Source organism: Pinus tabuliformis, chromosome 6, assembly GCF_031772625.1.
Source record: "Pinus tabuliformis cultivar Carrire ecotype Pingquan chromosome 6, CPIR1, whole genome shotgun sequence".
Classification (NCBI taxonomy): Eukaryota; Viridiplantae; Streptophyta; class Pinopsida; order Pinales; family Pinaceae; genus Pinus; species Pinus tabuliformis.
Genome location: NC_142292.1, coordinates 601,778,421 through 601,795,787, shown reverse-complemented (window position 1 = coordinate 601,795,787; position 17,367 = coordinate 601,778,421). Strand labels below are relative to the sequence as shown.

At 39.0% G+C, this 17,367-nt stretch overlaps 1 pseudogene; it reads right to left on the bottom strand.

Moving 5' to 3' along the window:
- LOC149259989 (cell division cycle 20.2, cofactor of APC complex-like) overlaps positions 1–17,367 on the bottom strand; it is an 83,000-nt pseudogene that overhangs the window by 13,010 nt on the left and 52,623 nt on the right.

Sequence of the window (17,367 nt, the reverse complement as noted above, 5' to 3'; positions counted from 1 at the left end):
CATGACCGCCACCCTGAACCTTGTATCATCAGATCGTTTTCACCTCCACAAAATCATTTGCTCCGTTCTGTGTTGTAGATGTGGGATTCATTAAGGCCCTCCTATGACGGGTAACTTCTTGTCGACATCAGCTCATTATCCAAGAATTTGACTTAGGAACAACCCTTTCAGTACTTTGAAGCTTGCATGCCTCAATGGAAAGTTTCTCACTTTTGGTGACAAGTTTACATAAATGGCCTTCGACTGAAAGATTTTGCATGGTGTTCAACATCGACTCATGTATTCACACCACGTGAATTGTACTGCAGTACCTTGAGGGTCATTATCATTATCGATGATTCCTCTTGTGCCTGTTAACAACTTACATCATTGGCTAGTAATCAAGCGATGTCTTTCCATGTTCGACATCACAACATCTTTTCACATGGATCGACTTGTACTTCAGGCTAAGATTGAACAAGTTTGAAGACCCTGGATCTAGTTTCATCCATTCGGGCTACGATATATTCAGGAAAATAAAGACATCAAATGTACATCACAGCTACACAGATAATCATCCAAACTAAGGGATGATGGCTCTACCAAAATCATCAGTCTGCCACACAGACGATTGTCTGTCTTATGTACATGAAAATGAATTTATAAAGCTGAGCATGGGAATGCCCACCTCAGCTAGATCATGAAAATATTATGAAGATAATGTATTGTATTGTATCTTATTACAGGTCACCTTCCAGTTCGAAAAACCTCGGATCCTCATAATAAAGCATTTCACCTGACATCAGAAGATTTACGACCTCATGCTTTAGGGGGCAACTGTTATAGACATATTTGGGAACTACAAACCCAATCACATATGTCCATAAACCAAGGGCTTCTAAACCCCTAAAAGTGTTGTTTCATACCCTAAAGGAACAAGGTCAGGTGATTACAACATTTCCCAAAAGTTCTCCTTGAAAAGAAGAACTGGTCAAAACTGGACCATACAGACTGCTCCATGCTGAGGGTGTGATGCATGTCACCTGTTACACATGGGGGGTGCGATGCATACTGAAAATCCCTTCTGTAGGGTGCGATGAGTGAGAGCAGACAAATGGAAGAAGCAATTTTCTAGGTGGAAACTCAAAGAATCTTCTAGAAACTACTCATATCACACTTGCCTCTTTGAATTCACCTAGGGATGAGTAAGAGATCATGAAAGCTCCAAGTGGAACCAAGAAATATCAGTGAAATGACACTAATCAAAATCCCAGAAGCTGACTCACTCTCCTGCAAACATCTATATATGGATCCCTCATCCTAGAGATCCAAAGGCTGGAATTTTGCAATTTGTAAGGAAGTGTTGTTGGTTTCTCTTTGAAGACATTGTATTGTTGGGTGATCTTGCTTTGTATGAGGTGAATAGGGCTTTCATGCTGGGAGGATGATGCTGGATCAAACAGCTTGGTTGTAATCCTCTCTTCTACTACTTCTATCAATAAAGCTATTTGAGTTTTCCTCCATATGCTTGTATATCTCTGAATCTTGTATTTGTATATGCATTTGTATGGTTAATGTACATCTGATTCTACATTGTTTATGGTTATGGATCTCTATGCTTTGATGGTATTTTGTTGCCTTGAATCTATAGGTGTTCATTGAAGTGGGACAAGTGAGAAAGGAGTGGTGAAAGCTCTATCAAAGGAGAGAGGGAACAAGCAAGGAGACTAACGAAAGATTGGGGTTGGTACTCTCTGCTTCTCTCTCATCTATCTCTCATAAAGGAAAACACAAGTAACTTTATTTTGTTTGTTTCTAAGATAGATACCCATCTTAGTGGGACTAGCAGCTCTGAATGGACACTAGTTTTCCCGATAACAAGAGGTTGTACCACTTAAATCCGAAATACAAGGAGAAGGTCTGCGTAGAACTAGACAAAATGCTCACATCAGGAATCATTGAGCCTGTGGAAGAATCCAATTGGGTAATCCCAATGGTGGTGCAAGAAAAGAAGCAGAAGGACGAGATAAAGATATGTGTGGATCTAAGAAATATGAATGACGCTTGTGTACATGATCCATTCCCAACTCCATTCACGGATGAAGTGTTGGAAAATGTAGGTGGTCAGGAAGAATATTCCTTCACTGATGGGTTGTCGGGGTACCACCAGATCAAAATCACGCTGGAGGATAGGAGCAAGACAACCTTTGTGACTGAGTGGGGTTGCTTTCAATATATTGCCATGCCATTTGGATTGAAGAATGTGCTGGCCATCTTTTCGTGCGTGGTTGTTGCAGCATTTAAGGAATATATTCATAAGTTCTTGGAGGTTTATTTTGATGACTGGACTATATTTGGGCTGGTTAAGCGCCATGTAGTGAGCTTGCCCTTGATGCTGGATACCTGTCAAAGATACCAAATCACGCTCAACCTCAACAAGTGTCTTTTTCTCGTTCCTTTTGGTAACCTATTAGGGCACGTGGTTTACAGACAAGGGCTGATGGTAGACCCCACAAAGATTGTGGTGATTCTGAACTTGGAAGCGCCGAGAAGTGTGAAATAGCTGCCTTGGACATACATGATATTACAGCAAGTTTATCAAAGGCTATGCCCAAATCACCATGCCGATGGAAAAATTATTAAAGAAGGATGTCTTGTTTTGCTGGAATGAGGACTGCAAGAAAAGCTGGGATATATTGAAAGAAAACATGGTTACCATGTCGATTTGAGTCTTCCCAGACTGGAAGAATGAATCATGTTGATGTGTCATGTATAGAATTGGGAGAAATATTAACATAGGATGGCGGAGAAGGCTTGGACCACCCTATCATGTTACCAAGTCGCAGATTATCCAAAGCAGAGAAGAATTATTCCACCACTGAACGTGAGGGACTGGCTATGGTGTATGCGCTTTAGAAGTATCGACACTACTTGCTAGGAGGCCACTTTAAGATGTATATGGATCACTCCGTGCTAAAGTACCTAGTAAATAAGCCTGTGTTGGGGGGGTGCCTCTGCAGATGGATTTTATTATTCCAAGAATACGATTTTGAAGTTGTTGTGAAGCATGGACGATTGAACGCAAGACCAGATCACCTGTCGCGCATGGAGACAGGGGAGGAACTTGCTAGTTTGGAGGAAGGATTACTTGACGCTCAACTCTTTGCTGTGTGCATAGTGGATGGACATTTCAAAGATATAATACACTTTATAACAATTGGAACTGGGCCGGAAGGATACTCTTTCTAGCAAAAGAAGGAATTAGGGGTGCATGCAACAAATTTCTCTATCATTATCGGGCATCTATAAAAGATGGGGAATGATAAAATACTGTGAAGGTATGTATCTGAATTTTAATGAAGCAGCACCCTTGCAGACGCTCATGGAGGTGCCACGGGAGGACATTATGAAAGAAGAGCAACCACACAAAAGATTCTACGTGCAGGGTTGTGGTGGCCAACCCTTCATCAGGATTCAAAATCATATTGCAAGGCATGTGATGTATGTCAAATAATAGGCAGGCCATCGCCGAGGGATGAAATTTGTTTGAATCCACAAATGACGTTGCAACCTTTCGAGATATGGGCAATAGATTTTGTAGGACCTATCAAACCTCAAGGAAAGATAGGTGCGAGGTATATTATCACTGCAACGAAGTACTTGACTCGTTGGTCAGAAGTGAAATTGGTAAAGGATTGCATAGGTGCGACTACCACGAAGTTTCTATTTGAACATGTACTAACACAATTTGGATGTCTGAAGATCTTGATGAGCGATTGCGGTACCCACTTCCTGAACGAAACAATTAGCACACTGACAAAATAATTTCGGGTAGATCATCAAAAGAGCACACCTTATCATCCATAGGCTAACAGGACAATAGAAGCATTCAACAAAGTACTAGAGGCTGCGTTGACCAAGGTATGAAATTCTCAATGAAGTGATTCAGACCTACGCATACGTGCAGTCTTATGGTCCTATCGGACGACATGTAAGAAGTTGACGAGACAGACACCCTTTAGGCTGGTTTATGGAGTGGAAGCCATAATTCCTATGGAATACATCATGCCTAGTTTGCGCATAGTAGTGTCACATATATGATGGATCACGGAGCCCTGGAGGAGATGCTCGCATAGCTAGATGAGCTCAAAGAAGAATGATTTTTGGCTGGATTTCACCAGCAGGTCCAAAAGTAGCACAAAAAAGCATGGCATGATCGACATATTAAGCTGCACACATTCAAGGTAAACAATTTGGTTTTGTTGTATGATAGTAAGTTTGATAAATTCCCCAGCAAGTTCCAAATGCACTGGTTAGGTTTGTATATTATTGAGGAGATTACCGATGGAGGTGCAGTATAGCTAGTAAAGTTAAATGGAGAACCCTTACTAGGAAAGGTGAATGGCAGCCAATTGAAGCCATACACCGTCGATCCAGTGATGTGACTATATGAAAGTGGCAGAGTCTTAGCACTCCAGGTAGCTCTGAAAGGAGGCATGGGACTGTAAACTACATTTCCTGGGAATTGCGTGATGTCAGGACTACATGCAGTAGCAAAGTGTCATAGTGTCGATGACAACCCAATGATAGCTGCACTGGTGCATAGGTCTGCGAGAAAGTGACCATTAAAGTCACTATTCACGATTTGATGCTTGGGTTGAGGCCAAATGGAGCAGGAGGAAGGCATTTAAGGCGAACTTTATGCGTTATATTCTTGGAAATATGCTGCCAATCTAGCGTTAATGGACTGAATGTGGGGGGGAACAGTCAAATTCAAATTCAAAAGGCACTATAAATTACAAGTGGTTGTCCAGCAAACAACACTTGGCATTTTGAGAACTGAGTTGTTGCGCACTCAAGTATTCATAAACCAAGACTTATTCGAGACTTTAAAAGCAATTTCGTTGTTTGAGTAGTTACCAGAGACACTGAAAGAATTGTGGAATAGAACTATGTCAGCACCTGAAGAAGCCATGGAAATAAGAGTAGTGATAGCCGAGGAAGCGCCGCAGGAAATTGCGGAAGTGGAAACCCTAGAGAGCATCGAAATAATCGTTGAGGTACCTAAATCACCACGAACACTGAGACCTAAGAAGGATAAGCAAGCCATGATACTGGTGCACATCTTGGTGATACTGGTGCTTATCACTGGAGGAACCCATCCCCATCACAGACCATCTGATTCACTGGCTTACACAGCTACCTTGCTCAGGTGAGGACCCAACAAACATTTCAGAGGGAAAAGGTGACAAGTTGGCTCGTGCGGAGGCAATGAAAAAGAAGTTTAAGTTGGAGAAGAAGAAGCGAGGGTATGCCATCTCCAGCATCAACAACCCTGTAGTCAAGGTCACGACACAAATATTGGCAGGGAAGGTGATGCGGAAGTGCCGCGCGGATGAGGTGCCCGCACCAGTGGTTGCACTAGCGGCGCAATGCGCAGAAGGGGTCCAGTTCAACTGGGTGAACTATCTATGCGGTGAGTTCCTTGTGAATTTCCGCGAGGCACAGGAGCAGGGCAAAACATTTCATTACACATGGCTCTTGTTATCGATCGTACTGGTGGCATGGGAACTACTTGAACATAGCCAGTTCTCTTTGGTCTCGGCAGACCTTCCAGAGACAGCGAAGCACGCTTTGCTGTGGGTGACCAGGGATGCACAATAGATTAGAGAAAGCATGATATTTTGGGTGCTAATGGAAATTAACATCTGTATGGGGATCAATCGCAAGCCACGGTTATCACCCATAGTCTACAACAGTTTGTAGTGCTTTGCAGAGTTCAAAGCAGACTACCACCATGCCTTCATTAGGGCACGGAAGGACACTATGAATACGTGGCATGATTTACCATACTTGGCGACCGATGATGTAATTTTCGTAGTCCTTGAGTCTTGGCCACCAGAGTGGCGCGCTCCAACTGACTCCGCGGTGGAAGCAGAGAATTCCATTGCACAACGAAAGAAGGAAGAGACAAAACTTTAGACGGTGTAGTTAGTGGAAAAGTGTAGGAAAGAAGAAGTAATGGCTAAGGCCCAGGCAGCGTGCGACGTTGCGAAGTTGGCGGAGCAACAGAAATAAGCAGATGAAGAGTGTGAAGGACATAAGTCACCCTCACCCAAACCAGAGATAGACACAGAAAAAAGTGGCGCGGACCCATAGACGACATCCACCCAACTCAAACATCCGTGACCACGAGAGCAGGTAGGGCCGCGAAAGAAAACAAAGGCCTCAAAGACATATTTTGACCCTATCACCCTAATTGAAGGGGATTTGCATGATATCAGAGAAATGGTGAGGGATGTCACCACGGAGGCCCACCAGTAGTTTGAGGAACAACACCAATTGGTATTGGGGGCTCTCCAGACACAAATATAGGAGTTGCAGGTGCAGACTCCAATGGCTGGCACAGTGTCCACCAGCCTCGCAGTCGGCACTTTAGATGCCGAGGAAATGTTGCGCGCGAGGGTGACCAATACAATGGTGCTACCAGATGGGGCACTTATTATAGAAAAGGAAGCCGACAAACCCATGGTGAGCAGTTTGAGAGAGGTAGGGTTGAACATGGATATGCTCCCTCGGGAGACACTCTACCTCTTACAGGAGGGAATCACCACAGAACTTTGGGCTAGGTAGAGTCGCGCTCTATAGGTAATGAGCGAGTAGTGCATCAACATTAATCAGTTGAGCGTACGACGCAATGAGGCCATGGAGCAGAACAAACAGATATTGCAAGTTGTGGAGGAAGCCTGCCAAATGGTCCTAGAGTTGGCCATTCAAGCAGAGGAACCGGTGGAGGCATGCGTCCATAAGTTAGCCACAGGGGTGCGTGATGTAAGAGCAGAAATGGCCAGGGTTCAGCTAGAGCTTAACCTACAGATCACAAAACTCCAATTGAAGGATCAGCCTTCAACACTGCTAAAGGTTAAGGAAAAATGTACCACCATGGTTACGACAGTGATCACAACAGTTGACAGTGTAGTGACAGATTGCATGAAGCTGTTTGAACAGTCATTTGAGGTCCTAACCACCCTGCAGGAGGACCCCAATGTGGAGCACCTAGAGATAGAGCCACGTGAACTGTAATAGAAATATGATGATATAAAAGGGACCGTGCAAATGGTTGCCCTTACACAAAGGCTTGCATGGATGCAACATGCAAAGGCGCTTAAGGAATAGGTGGATGCTGCTCGGCACAAAGAAGTGGTCTTGAAAGTGCGCCTACAGCCATGGATCGATGAGGCTTATACAATTACAGCCTCCATTGAAGCAAATCTCATGCAACTGCAAGCAACTTAGGAGAGGATTCAGGGCAGCAGCTCAATAGTAGCGGTCACCAAATAGCGCATGGAGGAAGTCCAGTAGGTAGCCGCTCAGTGTGCTGCCGAACTTGGTAGTGATCCAAATAGAGTTGGGAGGTCTTTGTGCTAAGATCTCCGCACCTACAGAGTGACTCGAGGGTGAGTCACGATGTTTGTGTTGGGGGCCTGTTGGGTGTGGGATCCCCCAAGGGTAGTTTTGGGGCTTAGAGCCCAGATTTTGGTCCAATTTTGTAATTCCAATGTAAAGACTCCGCATTTTGTGGACCCAAAGTGCGTAGTTCTTAAAGAGTCATAGGGTTTTCTGCCTTTATTTTCATAATGTAATGTCATCTATAGAAGATCTACTATGGTCCGCGGACCATGGGATTATATAAATAGAGTGAAGATATAAGTCGTTAAGGCATCGAAGGAACAAGACAATGTCGAAGTAATGAAGATGTATGTTAGATAGCTCTGAAGTGTAAGTCTAAGTTTTGGGTCGTAGTGAAGGTAGAGGCTCTATAGCTGACTGCACAGAGGCCTAGTAGTCCACAACTAAGTGCATGGACCCCTGCAGCTGAGTGTGCAGGGCGAGTCGAGTCTGTAATCATCTGGAAGTATTAATAAAGAGAAGTTTTCTATCATTTATGTGTATTTATTTCCTGTTTATGCATTTGTAATATCAAGTATTAATTTCACTTCTAATGCTTATATGATACGTGAATGTGTATAATTGTATTATTTAAGTGAACACAAATAAGAACATCTATTTACGCGAAGCTAGTTAAGATCTGTTAATAAGATAAGTAAGATACTTAGCGTATTTTGGGGAAATATCACAGTTCGATGCCCTAATAGTGCAAAAGCATCTCAGCCCCTGGTTAGGGCTGTGTGGAAGCCAATATTAACACTTTGCAAAGGTACTGAAGGGTGGAATAGAGCACGAAGTGACCTACATAGAGGTAGGTATAGTTGGAATAAACCGACATCACTACCATCTCAAGGGTGTAGAAACTTGGTTCCAACGTCTCCCCATACTGCTTCGGGTGAGACTTCAGTTGGCGCTCTATGGGTTGATGCCGAAAGGACCAGTAGTGTAGGGATTTTTTTGGCTAACTAACATTGAACTTGGGTCAGGCCCCCTTACGTTAACAGGTGGATGCCCCTCGGCACAAAGAAGTGGTCTTGAAAGTGCGCTTACAGCCATGGATCAACTAGGCTTATACAATTATCGCCTCCATTGAAGCAAAGCTAGTGCAACTACAAGCAACTCAGGAGAGGAATCAGGGAAGTAGCTCAACAGCAACAATTGCCAAACAACACATGGAGGAAGTCTAGCAGGCAGCAGCTCAGTGCACTGCCGAACTTGCAGTGATCCAAACAGTGCTGGGGGATCTTCGTGCTAAGATCTATGCACCTGCAGAGTGACTTGAGGGTGAGTCACTATGCTTTTTTTGGGGGCCTATTGGGCGCGGGATCCCCCAAGGGTAGTTTTGGGGCTTAGAGCTTAGATTTTGGTCAATTTTGTAATTCCAATGTAAAGACTCTGCATTTTGTGGGCACAGAGTGCGTAGTTGTTAAAGAGTCATAGGGTTGTCCGCCCTTATTTTGATAATGTAATGTCAGTTGTAGAAGATCATTGTATAAATAGAGTGAAGCTCTAAGTAGTTAAGGCATCGAAGGAACAAGACAATGTCGAAGTAATGAAGATGTATGTGAGATAGCTTTGCGGTGTAAGTCTAAGTTTTGGGTCGTAGCATAGGTAGAGGCTTTGCAGCTGAGTGCGCGGACCCTTGCAGCTGCGTCCACAAGGCGGGTCGAGTTTCTATCATTTCTACGTATTTATTTCTTGTTTATGCATCTGCTATATTGGGTATGAATTTCACTTCTAATGTTTATATGATGTGCAAATGTGTATAATTGTATTGGTTAAGTGAATGGAATTAAGAACATATGTTTATGCAAAGCTAACTAAGATATGTTAATAAGATAAGTAAGATACTTAGCGTAGTTTGGGGAAATATCACAGTTCGCTGCCCTAACGGCGCGAAAGAATCTCAACCCCTGTTTAGGGCTGTGTGGAAGCCGATAGTAACACTTCACGAAGGTATTCAGGGGTGGAACAGAGCGTGAATCAACCTGCGTGGAGGTAGGTATAGTTGGAATAAACCGACATCACTACGATCTCAAGGGTGCAAAAACTTGGTTCCAGCATCCCCCCATACTACTTCGCGTGAGACTTCTATCCTCACTCTGCAGGCTGATGCTGAAAGGGCTAGTAGTGTATGGATTTGTTTGGCTAACTAATGCTAAACCTAGGTCAAGCCCCCTCAAGCCAGCAACTATGTTCATTGAAAAACATTACCAAGTGAATGAGATTCCATCTAGAAACAAATAATGAAACTGAAAATATGAGAACAAAAATTAATTTAATCTACCTGTCTATTAGATGCAAAATCCCATAAATATACAACATAATTAGTCAATCCAAGACCGATATGTCTTCCATCAGGTGCCCATTTAACACTGGTTATTTGACCAACATCATCATTGACTGTCAGGAGCTCAGAAGTTGTTCTCTTGGAGGCATCCCATAAATACAACGTATTGCTGAGGGATATCGATAAAATTTTATTGGCACTCCAGTCCAACATATTCAAGTAATAATCATCCACAAGCTTAGGGGCATCCAAAGTTCTCTACGCAGACTGTAAATAAGGATATGAAAGTTAAAAATAAAAAACAAATGTTAAAATCAACAATTGTCAATTTTTAACTATCCAAGTAACATCCTAACATCCCAAATGAGTGTGGTCCTGGGGCAAGTGGTGAGGTACTCAGGGCTTGGGCTTGAATTAAGGCGGAGACCAGTGTTCCACGGCTGAGGCTAGTTGCAAGTCGTAAGTGATTGATGACATAGATACATCCTAGGGCAACATCTTTTCTATAAGCAATATTTATTAAAAGAAAAATTATCTAGGTGACAAAAAGGCAGAACCCCTATAGAGATAAATATAGCAGTGGATCTCAATCATATTGACCCCAAGAGAAACCAATTTAGAGACAAGGGAGGATTTGTAACTTGTCCAATTCTCAATCCCAACCTAGGCCATTTGCTCAAATATCAAAATGTATCCATTACAAGCATTAAGAGACAAAAATCCAAAAACAAAACATGAAACTAACATGAAGCGTAACATTGTAAGTTCAATATACAAAGAAAAAGCTGTAAATTGGGGTTGGCTAAAGGATTTATCCAACACTAAATAGTTCTCAGAACATCACATTCACTCTTCTTACCTGAGAAGTAGTACTTTACTCAACTGAAAAGAAAAAATGGTCAAATTCTTCAATGCAATCCTTCACTATTATACCTAATACATGAACATGCTTTTGGTTGTTTAATATGCCCCTTTGTAAAAACCTCTAAATAAAATAAATGAATTCATGAATGGTCAGAGAACTGGAATAAAAAGGAAAAACATATATGATAAGCAAGATAGACTTACAATATCTTCAATATAACATAAGTCCATGCCTATTTGAATTGCAAGGAATGTAAGAATTTATTCCTACAACAAAATCACTAAGGTACAGAGTATATTCACTACTCTTACCTAAGAATATTACCCTTTCCATGTCAGACTTGTACATGTCCAAAAATACATCTCCATGTACAAATCAAAAACCTCTTGATACACTAAAAATGAATTCATGAATGGTTAGAGAACTGGTATAAAGAAGGAAAAACAGTTATGTTAAACAAGATAGGCTTACAATATCTTCTTTATTTATAATATTTTGAATGAAAGAAATTATTATTATACTGCAGATAATACTCATGTGCTCATTCCTGAAGTGGAAAATATGCTTAACGAATCTGCTTGAAATACATGTTTAAAGCACCAGCCACATCTTCACTCTTGGTCCTCTTTAAGGTATCAAGAGCTTAATTATAAAGTGGATCACCAAGAAATAGTAGTGTCACCAAGAAATTGGACTTGTAACAAAGAAGAAGATAGTGAGGATTGTATAGAGTTTTTGGAAGAAATTCCAAGTGAGATGGCAACTTTGTGGCATGCGTTAAGTATTTTGGAGAATAGACTAGCAAACCAAAGAATGAATATTTTGATTGTACAATTGAAATTGGACAAAGGTGATGCAGACATGTCTCGTGCTAAATAGGAATCAATCTTAGAATTGAAGGAGGTTGAACTAATTACTAGGATCGGTCAAAAAATTGAAGGATGACTATGGAATGCTGTCAAGGAAGAGGAAGAAAGATATGATGGAATTGATGAACATCATAGTGATGTATATGAGAGGAATCAAGTAGAAAGTGAGTTACTAGAAGAATCTAAGTATGAGAAAGGGATTGCAGTCATTAATAGGAAAGTGTCTCAAGTTTTGGGTGAGAAAAAAGTAGATACTAACTTACCAACTTATGTTATGTTTGCTAGTATGCAGAGAAGTGTGAGTGAATATGTTACTGCAGTCAGGGAATTGGAAGACAATTTACTTTTTGAAAGTAAATTTGAAGGTAAGAAACATCAATTAGATATTGCAGAGGGAGATATCTTCAAGGATATTCAGGAAGTATGGGTGGTAGCAATATCTGGAGCAACATTTGGAGAAATTTTAAGAGCAAAAGTAGAAATTGAAGCAAGGAAAGCTGAAGAAAACAATCAGTAGTTTAGAGATGAATGGATAAAGTGTAGCAGAGTACAGTGGCATAGTGAAGAAAATAAAAGTTGTTTGCAGCAACAGACTGAATTACAAGAAATCATAGATGAACTATGGAACCTAATGCAGAGACCTAAGGAGAGCTACAATAGAATGAAGAAGGTAATCCACTGTGAAGATGAATGGAAAGTGAAGAATAGAGAAGGTAGAGACAGTGGATCATTAAAACACGAAGTATGGAAGCCTGAAAGGTTGCAGATGAAGAATGATGAAGACAATGTAGCTTATGGACAACAACAAACTAGAGTATGGGATCCTGGAGGGTTCAAGTGTCAAAGCCAGTGACCAGGAGGTCATAATTTTTTTTTCTCGGGGAGTTTGATGCAGGGGTATCTTAGACATCTAAGGAATTCAAAGGATGGTCATACCTAAGGTCTTGACAATTATTCCAAGGAGGAGTTTTAATCATGAAAATATTGTAATTATCATAGTTGATTTAGAAGATTCTAAATGTGATAGGTGTTAGTCAAGAATAAGTTATTTAGTCTAATGATGAAGTGTCAATGTAATCAATGAGTCATAAAGAAAAACCTAGATTGATGGAATGACTTGGAGTAGGTTGAGGAGATTTAGGAGTTGGTTACAAGAATGTAGGAGGTTGTTTGTTGAGTCATTAGACAGGATGAGGATAAATTCTATTTTGAGAAATAGTTACAGATATTTAGGTGTTAGCATTCGGTTGAGACTAAAAAGATTTAAATTGTAAGTCATTCAAGATATAGTTATGGTTTCTATATTTAGAAAGTTAATTACTAGAAGTTAGGGAATTAGTTGAAGTGACAAAAAATTGGTTTTGTGTATAAGTAGCAAAGAAAATCAGGAGAAAGGGGGAGGGGGTTCAATAGGAGGCTGGCTAAGCTCTGAGCCAGGCCTGAAAATCATGGAGATAGGAAGTTTATTCTTGTTTGTACAAAAGCTTATTAATGGAAGCAAAGGCAATTAGTTTATGCCACAAACTGTGTAAGTGATTTGTGTTGAATGAGTTTATGTAACATGTTGTTACAATATTTCGATTTCTTAGTTTTTACATGATTTGATAATAAAATTGTGGGTACTTTGAGGCAATTAACTGTATTGATTATGCATTGTAATTGGTTTTGGTTCATGCTTGAAAATGAATCCCAATCGATATAAATAAGGGTGATTCGGTGTGTATATGTTTGGAATCTATACACAAGACAAAGTATGAGAGTAATCATATGGTAAAACGTTTTGTGCGAATGCTGGAAGAAGTTTGCTTTGGATAAGTAAAGGGTATGTATTGTTTGTGGGAGAAATAGAAAAACATCATATATTTTCCTAAATGTGATCATCAATTAGGACTAAACTATTACTAAACAAAGCGACGAAGCTATTGTAGAACAATTACATGGAATGAGACTACAGGGAAACAGAGATAACTGAACGATCTCATAATACATGGGAAACAATCCTCCACATAAGATTTCTAGCATTTAAAAAAGAACATAAATTAAAAAAAAAAGAATTAGTTGATGGAACATTGATTTATTGGAGAAGCCATTGGTAATTATACTTAGAGGTTCCAATCCATTTGGTTGGGGGCAATTCAGGTAGATTGGACCCTCAAAACAACAAATAAGAAAAAAATTAGTTTTCTACACAACCAAAAGCCTATGATAATCTGCACTTAGCAGCGTCATATTTTTCTTTCCAAGAATACGGAGGAAATACATTTTGAAAATTGCATGTACATTGTCTGAAAATTTTGATTGCATAAAAATCAAAATCATGAAACAAAACCTAGAAATTAAACCCAAAAATTACTAAGGAAAATTAAAAACTCTAGAATTGGAGATCTGAAATATTAGTTCTAATAACCAATTGAAACCAGAAAATATCTAGATAATTAGGTTCTGAAGCAGGTTGGGGCAATTTAGGAAAATTAGTAAACACTCAAAATAGAAAATGATAAAAACATTAGTTTTCCATACAACCAAAAGCATATGATAATCGACACTCTGAATCCTCAGATTTTTCTCTTCAAGAATACACAAAAAAATCACTCTCAAAAAATACATATACATTTTCCAAGCCTTTTGACTTCATAAGAGCAGGAATCCTGAAACAAAACCTAGAAATTAAACTCACAAATTAACCAAGAAAACAAAATTCCTCAAAACATTAATTGTCCCCTCACCCAAAATATAACTGGAAACTAAACCCACAAAAACCACATAAGTTTCGATTGGGCATCTGAAAAATTAGTTCTAATAACCCCTCGAAATTAGAAACCCTTGACCGTATGCACCCAAATATTTATAGTAAAACCTTTAAGATAAATTCATCAGGGAAACATTTTAGCAATACTAAACTGTCAAAACCTACAAAAGACCTAAGAAGAAAATGAAAAAAAACCTGTAGCACTACAAATGTGCCCAAAAGAGCAACAATTAAATTAAAAGAAAACCATATAATCTGGGCACCTAGGAAAATAATTAAATTAACCATTAAACTTGAAAAAGAGAAATTTAAAACTTTAAATACAATCCAATTTCGCATATTGTCTCGGATATGGAAACCTTAACCAGACCCCAAAATATTTCATTACAAATATGTCCTTCAACAATATCCAAAAGACCAGAAATTCAAACATGAGAAATGGAATAAGAGAACTATAATTTTTTGATGGAATTAGGCCCAAAACTAAGCAAATAACAAAAATAAAGAATCCCTAAATTGGGCGAACGAAATATATCAATGAAAAAAACACTCGAACCTAGTATCAATAAGAAAAACTTCAAAAACCTTTTAATTCAATCACTCAAAGAAGGCACCTCTTAAAAATCTATGCAAATGGATTGTAAGAAACCTTGAAAATTTTCATAAAATTCTCAAATTGCATGCCCCAAATTTCATAAAAGTATCAAATTGCATGCCCCAAAATATCCATTAAAAATAAGCTCAAGATTATTAAACAATTCCAAGATTTCAAAAACCCTAAGATAGAATCCCTCAAACAGGCCAGCAATCCATAAACCCTGGAAACGATCCCAGAAAGCCCCAACCACAAGTCCATAAGAGAAAATATAGAAGGTAAACATAGAGAAAACTTGAAACCCTAATTAAATGGGTTTCTTGAGAGATATCAAGCCACTGAATCCTTACAGAACGACCGAAATCTTAATAATTTTCATACCAAATCCTTAATAAAATGAAGTTTTCTGATAAAGTAACAACCCATCAAAAACATAATTAAATCATGCTTTAAAAGAATACCAAACAATCAAATTCCTAATTAAATAAGGGTTTCTGACATAATACCAGGATAAGGTTGCACAAAGTGGCCTCATCGAATTTAACGAATTCTTGATCCCAATTCTTGATTTGACTTTAACTCTATATAACTAAATGTGATCATCAATCGATTGAATGTACGAGTGATCGTTTGTATTGGGCGATTAGAATGGTAGAAATTGATCTCTACAAGATAATGACTTCGTTGTGGAGGTAACTCATGTGCCTAGAGGTTGTATGTGCGAAAAATCAATTTGATTGTTGAATTGGTTTGTAACTATGCATGGTGGAGTAACGCCATAGGAAGAAAGCACAATTATACTATTCAATCATGAAATGGGGAGTATGGAAAGGAATAATTGATTTAGGATTTGGCACGTAGGGCAGCAAGCATACAGGCTTAAAGCTCGATTTGCTGAAGTAGGTGGTGAAAAAATATTTTTAGGTTTCGTTGAAAGGATGCTAATTAACCATAGGATCAATCTAGTATGAAATCGTTACCTAGAGAAGGATACCTCAGTTAGTTAACAAAGAGTAGTGATCTTTGGTTTTCAGAGGTGGATTATTATTCAAATAAGGGTGATTTAAATCTTTGTGTGAAGACAAAATACATTGAATGAGCCATGTCATTCGAAATTTCTGGAAGTGGAGATGTTGCAAAGTGACTTTGAGAATCAAAGTTAGTGGATAGTTGTTTATATAACTGCTAGGGTAAGGGTTTATGAGTATAAACTTGAGATTAAGATAATGGATTTGTTAGACATTGTCATAAACAGAAGTATATTGTCGATTGAAATGGAAGAGCAAAGTGTTCCTATGAGAATAGTTCAGATTCATGATCAAAAGAGCACAAAGCAAAGTGTTGACAAAGTCGCTGAAAAATCATTTGGCAACATGGGAAAAGAAGGTTTGGAATGGGCAATATGTAATCTATGTGTGGCATGACAACATTAAATAATTTAAAGATTAAAGTGCCACTTAGATTAGGACAAAACTGACTGCCAGAGAAAGCACCTAAAGGGTGCATCACATTATCATATAAATTATAAAAGTCAATAAAAAGATCAATAATGAATAGTTTTTTCTTAAAAATCAATAATTTCTCCTAATGCCAACATTAAACAGTTTTCAGAACATCACTTTTCCATAACACAAATAAGTGGAGTCGTGAATCATCTGTTTACCAAAAAAGCATTTCTCAAATAGAAAATGTTTCCAATAAGAGGGCGAGCTATGGTTATGTAGTTTATAGTTGACAGCGGACTCAGAAAAGCACTACTTATTTGCACTATCTTATGGTTCAGGTCCACTCCTTTCATGACCAGAGCTACCTTTTGTTTGTTGGATATCCTCTCTTTCAATCACTTTCTTTGCTTCTATCATACATGACAGAATATGTTGCAACAGAATAAGAAATACAGAACATAGTAACCACAGACACAATTGACCTGAACTGAAATAAATCAGCTGAACATGACAGCTAATTCTGATGAGGCTCCCATTCTCTATAATCATAAAATGTTGTGTGCTGAACAATTACCTTTGGTGAGTGTACAAATTTTTTAAAGTTAAGCAAATCTATAAGCCATAATGCAGACACCTTGCAACTACTTAAACCCACTAAAATTTTGATAATGAGCTATAACGTTTCTTCTCATATAGTTTTTAAGAAATGATAACTCACAGCAAAGATAATCTGAAACATTTTTATTTTGTAATGTAGGACATGGAACAAGACAATGTAATGTGGGCAAAACAACTTAAATGAAATGCTATTGAAGAGTACTTGGATGTGGAAGAACACACCCTAAACAACTTTCTTCCTTACCAATGTTCACCACAAATGTTCACCATGTCCACTCCTCCAATTTCCTATGCTCCGGCGTTTGGAGGTCTCCCATCTCTTCATCTGCCAATCCTAACAAAAGGAATTTTTATAGGCATCATTTTGAAGCTAAATTGTTACTAGAATGATGATTAAGGCATTGTCATGACCACTTAGAATTTTATTGTCATAAATTAATTTTAAAGGCTTAGTATAATAATTGTGATATAATTATAGGATTGGGTATTGGGTTTTAATTGAAGCCTA